This window comes from Crocodylus porosus, unplaced genomic scaffold, assembly GCF_001723895.1.
Source record: "Crocodylus porosus isolate Cpor-Errol unplaced genomic scaffold, CroPor_comp1, whole genome shotgun sequence".
NCBI lineage: Eukaryota > Metazoa > Chordata > Crocodylia > Crocodylidae > Crocodylus > Crocodylus porosus.
Genome location: NW_017728943.1, coordinates 130,303,410 through 130,312,768, shown reverse-complemented (window position 1 = coordinate 130,312,768; position 9,359 = coordinate 130,303,410).

Below are 9,359 nucleotides of genomic sequence, written 5' to 3'. Positions count from 1 at the left end.
GGGAAGGGGAAAGAGAGAGGCATGTGTATATTTCAGTGTCAGAGTAATGTTATAGCCATGATGGTCCAGAAATTATGCAAGAGGCAAGGATTTTGTAGAGTGATATCTGTTACTGGCCCAGCTGTGTAGGTGAGATAAAGTTAGGCAAGCTTTCCAACCTAAGACTTTCTTCCTCCCCCTGAGATGCAAGAAAGAATGTCTTACATTGGAAACCTTGTCTAACTTTATCTCAGCTACACGGTCTGTCCAATAAAAGATATCACCCTGAGATATCCTTGCCCCTTGTTTGTACTTCAAGCATTTATCTCTCTCACCCATGAGCTGCAGGTACAGCTCATCCTCTTTGTCAAGAGCCCTTAGATGTGAGGAGCAAGGAGACTCGTTTTCCAGAGAGCAGCACACGCTGTTGAATACTTTGCAGAGACTCACTTGCAAGGGACAGCTGTGTTTAGGCCTCACATGTAGGGCTCTGAGGCCAATAACATTTCTAACAAAATAGCTAGAATTCAGCATTGTCAGGTTGCAACCTGCCCCTTTGAAAAACATCTTTGTACTTGGAAGTCAGGCGGGCATTCCTGTGCCGTGCTGGCAACCCCAACCATTGACACACACACGTGCAAGGGAGCCAAGAACTGAAACTCACCCTAACTGTAATGAAGCTGATGAATCTGCTTTCCTTGCTTACCCTAAGCACAAATAGCACAAATACTTTATTGTTCTAGTTAGCAGTCAACTTGTAGAAGTACACCAGGAAGGCACAGATGCCTGCCTAAAATACCTTCGAACTACCCTCAGCAACCACAACATACTGAACAAATCATCCATTTCATCCTCACCCATAACAACTTCACTAGAAACAACTGGTACTTCCTTCCTCCAAGAACCATCAAAATCACACCTGACTTATTCACACTATAATTGGTCTTCAATTTTGTATGTGATAAACAAGTGTAGAGCAACTACAGGAAAATTAATTGTCATCTAATCTACAGCATACAACAGATTTTTAGTTTGTGTGATGGTCAAAAATGATACGTACTGACTTGTTTTTAAAGGAGCACAAAAGCACAAAATACAAAGCTGTCATGCAGAATCATAGCTGTCATGCAAATCCACCCACCACTGCAGATATGTCACATTTCAAGAAGCCAAAACAACATGCTTCTGTGGTGCTGTGCTTGAGAACAGTACATATTCATCAGATGTTAAAGGAAATAATTGGCTCTGAGGAGGAGGAAAATACATGTGGTTTTTTACCCACTGGGCAGTGCAGACTTCAGTATTAATATTGTATGAGGGTAATGGAATTTGGATTGGGCTCTAAGGATTTTTTTCTATTGACTTTGGAAGTGGGATCCAGTGGTATAACTGAAGGGTAGAAGAGGCAATAAGGGCAACTGCCTCAGGTGCCAAATTGCGGGGAAGGAAAACAAAAAGTAGCTGCTGCTGGCACTTGCATATTCACATACCAGAAGTCACCCATTTTGCTTTGCTCCAGGTGTCTGGCTGCATCCCTACAGTGCTAGTGGGATGAAGCCCTGAATTAACTGAAGCAATTACAAATTATTCAATATATCACAGTGCAGACAATTTGGCTATATACTTTATAAGGGAAGTTCCTGCCTTTCACCCTGTTATTTTCTTGAGGTAACTTCAATAATTATGTATTGAGGTGCCCTTCTAGATTGGGGTCTATATTAGGCAATATAAAGGATTATTTTATTTCACTATAGAAAAAATATACTTAACTTGCTGTATACAGTAGTTCATGTGTTTTTTTTCTTTCTTCAAAAATAACTGTCCATGGAAAAATAAGCATCATCTTGTTCCCTAAATGCCTTAAAATTAATATAATCAGTACAGATAATTTGCATGTAATCAACTTGCCCAAGCTTGGGGTTGCTTCTGCACTGATTTAAATCAGTGGCAAAACTCTTATTGACTAGTAAGATGGTAAAATTGTCATGTCAGCAGTTCTCTCTGTGTGTGGGGGATTTTTTTTTGGCACTAACATAAAGGAGCCTTGATTTCTGATCAGGCAGTAAGTACTACTATAATACAAAGACTCGTGTTGTTAATATAATATATTAACTTTAAGATTTGATTTTTTTGTTTTTCTTGCTAAAGATTTAAAACATAAGCAAGCTATCACTCCAGAAAATAGCTCCAAGATAATAATATGTGGAGAATTAGAGAAATTTTTTGCAGACTTCACACACAAGAATACCTTTACAACCAAGACAGAACTATTTCTGATAACTCTTCTGCCTCAATAGATTAACAAAGCCAACAACAAAACATCTGACTGGACACCTCCCAGTCAACAGGAACACACATTGGCCTACTAAATTGACTGTTTCAGGAAGAAAAATGCTAAAGGTGACACCCTACACCATGAAAGCACAGTTGCCCGCCTAAAATACCTTCAGGAAAATGGACCAGACTTAGATCTGCAACTGAAACGTATTGCACAAATCATCCATTTCACCCTTACTCATACCAACTTCACCTGAAATAACCAACACTTCCTCCAAACCATGGGTGCAGACATGGACACATGGATGGCTCCCCAGTATGATAACCTCTTCATGAGCTACCTGGAAAAGGAGTTTTCAGAAAATTGCAACACCAAACCGATACTATATTTGCACTAAATAGAAGACATTTTCATGGCCTGGACCAAATACCTGGACTCACTTTTAAAGTCTCATCTTGAAAGGACTAGAACTCAAATATTGGCATAATAGAATTTTTAAATTCCTTCAATAAATAGTCCAAAATGGGGTCCTAAATTCTCTGCATCTCCAAAGAGAACTGTTCTAATTAAGAATGACATATTATGTCTAAGGCTATGTAAGGCTATGGCGCTTAAATCCACCATTTCTATGTCTTGGCAGAATGTATTAATTCAATAACTTGGTTTATCTATGCTAGCTAGTAATAATCAGCTCAGTTAAATAAATGGTAATTCACATATGAGTTTCGACATTTGTAAACTAAACATCTTATATACAGGTAGGTACTGTAGACATAACTCTCTTTAAAATATTTTCTCTAAATATTTTGGAATGAAAAGAAGTTCAACTATTGTAAAGTCTCCTCTAACAAGCAGTGAAAGAGTATGCAGAAGCACTGTCCAGTCTGGTCCATTAAAAGTAGAAAGACAAAATTATGGATATGGGAAACCAAAATGACTGGGAGATCTTGAAACAATACCTGGGCCTGAACCAATCTTTTTTTTTTTGAATGGGCTTTGGGGCAGGTCCCAAGCAAGGAAAAACAATTACTTAAAACAGAATCATCAGGTAGGTCATTACCAATGAAATATTTATATTTTTCTAGACAAAAAAAATTGGCAAATTTTAGTCTTTTTAGATTAAGCTAGAATCTGGAAAATCTTTAAATAACTTTTATAATCAAGACATGAAACAGAGTTATTTATTAAAAGACTGTATGAGATCCCATGCCTTAACAAGGATGGATGGAAAATGTATGATTAGATCACATATTAAAAACAATGTTTAACTGGGGAAAGGCCAAAGGGAGATTTTTGGTCAGTTCATTCTGTTAGGGATGCCATTGAACAATTTAGAATTGCATAGCCATTCAGAAACACGGTGGCAGTGGACAATGATACAACAAGTAGTATTAGAGTGCAATGCATGAAGCTTAAATCCCTTCAGGGTAATACAAGATCATGGTTTCAGTACAGATAAATCCTAAAACCATAGGAAAGAGGATTGTCAGATCCTTAAGCAGCGCTATACATGGAATCACCTGCAATTCATATAAATGGTGAGGAAATAAGATTATTTTAATCAAATATATATGACTGTAACAGACTGTCAGCTCAAGGAGCCTGGGGGCAGTCTGCAAGCTCAGGCGACCTGGGAGTGGTCTGCAGGCTGCTGAGGAGGACTGAACCAGCTAAGGGAGATAAGTAGCAGTCACAAGAAGTCAAAAGGCCCAGGGAAGGGAAGCAAGAGCGAGACCTCCAGAAGGAACCAGAGGGCTCCTGGGGAATGATTCAGGAAAGAGAGACTGATAAGGCAGATGGAATTGGGAACAGAGAGATGAAGCTAGAGAGACTCACAGAGGGAGAGCTAAGAGAGTTAGAGACCTCAGGGAGAGAAAAAAGACCTGAGAAAGCAGAGTCATGCTCCTAGGAGCTGGAAGTCAGTCACTGAGGGTACCTATACATGTGCATTGAGCCTGCTCCAGTGCACTGTAATACAGTGCATTGGAACTGACTTGATTAATCAAGTCTGTTGGAGCAGGGTAATCACCACACTTCAGCAGACTCCAGTATCACGTGTATCAGTGTCCCTGCAGTGAGAAATCGTTGGGGTGCTTTAACTACAGCTTGTTTGATGAACTTCAGTTAAAGCCTGCCCACCATCATTTTTCAGCACAGGGATGCTGAGACATATGATGCTCTGGGAGCTTTAATTAGAGTGGCTCTCAGAGATGCTGTAATTAAAGTGCCCCTTCCCACATCCTGAAGTACATGAATAAATGCCCTGAGAGCTGAAAAAGGACTTGGAAACCATCTGAGAAGGAGAACTGTGTGGAGGATGAGCAGCAGTGAACCGGAGGCTTCTTCTCAGGGGCTAGGAAAGATTCAGCATTGTGAGTCTACCCTTGAGGGACTGGGTGAGTGGATGATTGATGCTGCATGTGGACTGAGTTATGTTTAAGGGTTTCCTGTGGGACAAGTGTGCCCAGGAAAAAAAGGACTGAGCTGAAGCTGAAGACTGTTTGACCTAGCAATACCCTTAACCTGCTACAGAACAAGGGAGGCCACTGATGCATCCCCAGAATACAGGGCATCCCTTTGGTATGGGGGGGTCACCACTGGCCCCCTTGACCAATCAGCAGCAAAGGGCAGGGCCACCACAAAAAGGTCACCTCCCTCCTTCTCTGGCTGGATCAGAACACTGCTCCTTCTGGCTACTTCTAGGCACCACTCTACTTCTAGGCACAGCTAATAGAATCACAAGGACAAATTCATAGAGTCATAGACTGTAAGGCTGGAAGGGACCTCAGAAGATCCATCCTCTTGCACCACGGAGGAAAGACAACTCGGATCAGGTGATCCCAGCAAAGTGACCATCCAGTCTCCTCTTGAAAATTTCCAGGGTAGGCAATTGCACCACCTCTGAAGGGAGCTTATTCCCTGGACATCCTAACCGTGAAGAAGTTTTTCCTAATGTTGAGCCTGTAACAGTCTTCCAGGAGTCTGTGGCCATTACCCCTGGTTTACTCCTGAGCCCTTGATGTACTCCCCTGATATACTGGTAAGCTGCTACCAAGTCGCCCCTCAGCCTTCTCTTTTTCAAGCTGAAGAGTCCCAGGTCCCTCAGCCTATCCTCATATGGGTTGCCATGTAAGTCTGTGATCATATAGTTGGTTGGTTGGTTGGTAGGGTCGGAAGGGACCTGAGCAGATCACTTAGTCTGAGCCCCTGCCATGGGCAGGAAAGAGTCCTGGAGTCAAATGACCCTGTACACTTTCCTGCCATGGCAGGGGGTCGGACTAGATGATCTACTCAGGTCCCTTCAGACCCTAGAAACTATGACCCTGGCTAGGTGATTATCCAGCCTCCTTTTAAAGACCCCCAGGGTAGGAGCAAGCATCACTTCCTTTGGAAGTTAGTTCCAGATCTTAGCCGCCCTGACTGTGAAGTAGTGCCTCCTGGTATCTAGCCTGAATCTACTTATGGCTGTCAACTTATGGCTGTCATTCCTTGTTACTCCCAGTAGTGCTCAGGACAACCGGGACTCTCCCATTCCCTGCTGGTCTCCCTTGGCAAGTTTATAGATGGCCACCAGATCCCCTCTCAGCCTTCTCTCGTGGAGGCTGAACAAGTTCAGGTCTCGTAGCCTTTGCTCATAGGGCCTGCCTTGCTGTCCCCTGATCATGTGAGTGGTCCTCCTCTGCACCCTCTCGATGCTGTCCATATCCCTACTGAAGTGCAGTGCCCAGAACTGGACACAATACTCCAACTGTAGCCTGACCAATATCATATAGAGGGGGAGGATCACCTCCTTGGACCTGCTCATGATGCATCTGTGGATGCATGACAAGGTGCGGTTACCCTTCCTGACTGCGTCCCCACATTGGCGGCCCATGTTCATCTTGGAATCAATGATGACTCCAAGAGCCTTTTCTGCCTCTGTGCTGATGAGAAGGGAGTTCCCCAGCCTGTAGGTATGCTGCTGGTTCTTTCTCCCTAGGTGTACTACCCTGCACTTAGTATTGAAACCGATCCTGTTCTCATCTGCCCACCCCTGTAACCTATCCAGATCCAATTGCAGCCTGTCGCTCCCTTCTAGCATGCCCACTTCTCTCCACATCTTAGGTCCTCTCTGACCCTGGGTCTGGCTGTGCCTCTCCTGGGACCATCAGGGATCCCAGTTGGGGGGATGACTTGGTCCCTGCTCAGAAAAATGGAGGCAAAGAAAGTGTTAAATAGGTTAGCTTTGTCATCTGGTGAGACAACCAGATTTCCTAGTGTGTCCTGCAGAGGCCCCACCTTACCCGGAACCTTCTTTTTACTCTCTCTGTATTTAAAAAAGGACTTCTTCTTATCTTTGATCCGGGTCACTAGTCCCAGTTCCATCTCTGCCTTGGCCTTCCTAACAGTCCCCCTACAATCCCAAGCAACAGAGGTATAGTCCTCCCTGGTGATGACCCCTCCCTTCCATTGGGTGTACGTCTCCTTTTTAGTTTTGAGACGTTCCTGGATGCTTTTGGTGAGCCATGGGGGCTTTTGAGCACTCTTGCCCCCTTTGATCTGTGTTGGGATTGTGACCCTTTGGGCTTGGAGGTTTGTCCCCTTAAGGAATGACCACTCTTCTTGGACTCCCAACTCCCCTCCCCTCCGGGACCTCAGTGCTTCCCTGACTAGTCTCCTTAGCTCAGTGAAATCCGCCCTCCTGAAGTCCAGGGCTGCTGTCTTGCTGCAGGCCTTTGCCACCCTGCGCTGGATGGTGAATTCCAATAGGCGATGATCGCTATCACCCAGGTGATCGAGCACCTGCAGTCCCCTCACCAGGTCGTCACTTGTGGCCAGGACCAGGTCTAACAAGGTATTTCCCCTGGTGGGACTGTGCACCTCCTGGGTTAGATGGAGGTCCTGTAACATAGCTAGGAACCTACATGAGCTAGGAACCTACTGGCCAACTAGTCTTCCCAGCAGACGTCCAGATAGGTTAGGTCCCCCATGATAACCACATCCTTTGACTTAACTGCCTCTGTGAGCTGACCTGAGAATTCCTGGTCTAGTTCTTCTCCCTGGTTGGGAGGTCTGTAGTAGACCCCCACCGTTAAGTCCCTTTCCCCCTGACCCCCTTGTATTCTGACCCAGAGCACTTCAGTCTGCCCCTCCTCTGACCCAGCGCTGCTTGCTGAGGATGTGAACTGTTCTTTGACACAGAGCACCACACCCCCACCTTTCCTTTTTGTTCTATCCTTCCTGTACAGCCTATAAAGCCCTTGATGTTCACCGCCCAGTCGTGCACTGGATCCCACCACGTTTCAGTGAGCCCCACTATGTCTGGGTTTGTGTTAGCTAGCAGGAGGGCAAGTTCCTCCTGCTTGTTCCCCATACTACGAGCATTAGTGTACAGGGGTGGCCTTTCTCTGGACTCTCTCAAACTTTACCACATCCTTGTTAAAGTGTGGCACCCAAAACTGGATGCAGTACTCCAGATGCGATCTCACCAATGCTAAGTAAAGCAAAAGAGTCACTTTCTTGGTTTTGCTGGAGATGCATCAACTGATGCATGCCAGAGTATTATTCGCCCTGCTGGCTACAGCGTCGCACTGCCAGCTCATATGTATATTGTACTTACCTATTACCCCCAGGTTCCTTTCATTCGTGGTGCTGGTCAGTTTGGTGCCGCCAAACCCGTAGGTGTGTAGGGGATTGTTCAACTCCAGGTGGAGCACTCTACATTTCTCAATGTTGAACTTCATGTGGTTCCAATCCGCCCAACTTGCTAGCCTATCTAGGTCCATCTGTATCTGTAGCCTATCTTCAAGCGTGACCATGCTTCCCCATAATTTGGTGTCATCCACGAACTTAGCCAGTGAGCTCTTCAACCCCACATCCAAATCATTGATAAAGATGTTGAAAAGCACTGGACCAAGCATGGACCCCTGAGGGATACCACTGTCTACTTTTCGCCAAGCTGACACAGTTCATTAGGACTCTCTGGGTCCTACCCAGTCCTACAGCCAGTTTCCTACCCACCTAACTGTCTCGTGGTTAAGCCCACAATCCTCCAATTTTCTCATGAGAACATTGTGGGATACCAGATCAAAGGCTTTTTGGAAGTCAAGGTATACAATGTCAACCTCCTCTCTCATCCAAGGGGTGAGTTACCTGATTGTAAAAATGATTGACATGTATTTCCACCAGTGAGCTAAAAAACAGGACTTTTTGCAGTCTATTCCTCACTTAGAAATGGACATGAGGATTCAGAAGAAGGTGCTTCAAAGCGGAGTGCTTTCATTAACCTGCGTCAGTGTGGCTGGGAGTAGGGCTGGGCTGACAGAGTTCAGCCTTGCTCTCAGTGCTGTCTTCAGATGAGAGGTGGAGAAGGGAGCTTGGGTTGCGGTTTCTCTTCCTCAGCCTAGGGAGCTTGGCACACAAGAGCTCCCCAGACATTGCAGGCTTGCAGCCACTCCAAATTACAGCTGGATCCCCCAACCCCTGGGACCCAACAGCAAATGTCTTTTGGGTCCAAGGGATCGCTAACTCCTGGCACTTCCTGCAAAGTGCTGTGAGTTACAACAGGGAGCTGCACTTCTGTTTGTGTCCACAATGACTAAATAAAGTCTTTTACAATTTTGTGCAGTCAACACACCTTGCACCAATATTTTGTGTTGCATTAATTCTCAAATACTACCTTAAGTTGGACTGAACCAATGAACTAAGGAAACTGCAATAAATTATATATAGTGCCCTAAGCTACTCACCTTTTCCTTTTCACAAAATTTCACTCTTGGTAGGTACCTCCTTTTTCCTACCTAGAAGAAAAGTTATCCCCCTCTAACTCCTTTATATTCCTTTAATCCTACAGAATTTTTTTTCTCCTAATTCTCCATACTTTCTAGATAATAGTTGTCTTGCCTTCCACACATGATTCTGCTGCTCTGGTTTCCCAACTATCTACAGTTTACTCTGGCTGCTTGCAGGCTTGACAATTCTCATAATGAATTTTGAAACAACTGGTATTTTTTCAGGTTGGGTTCCTCCTGGAGTCTTACGATTACACAATCTCAGCTTTAATATTTAAAATGGAAGGGTCTTATTTTTTACTAGTAAGTAAATGCTGATTCTTGTGGAGAAT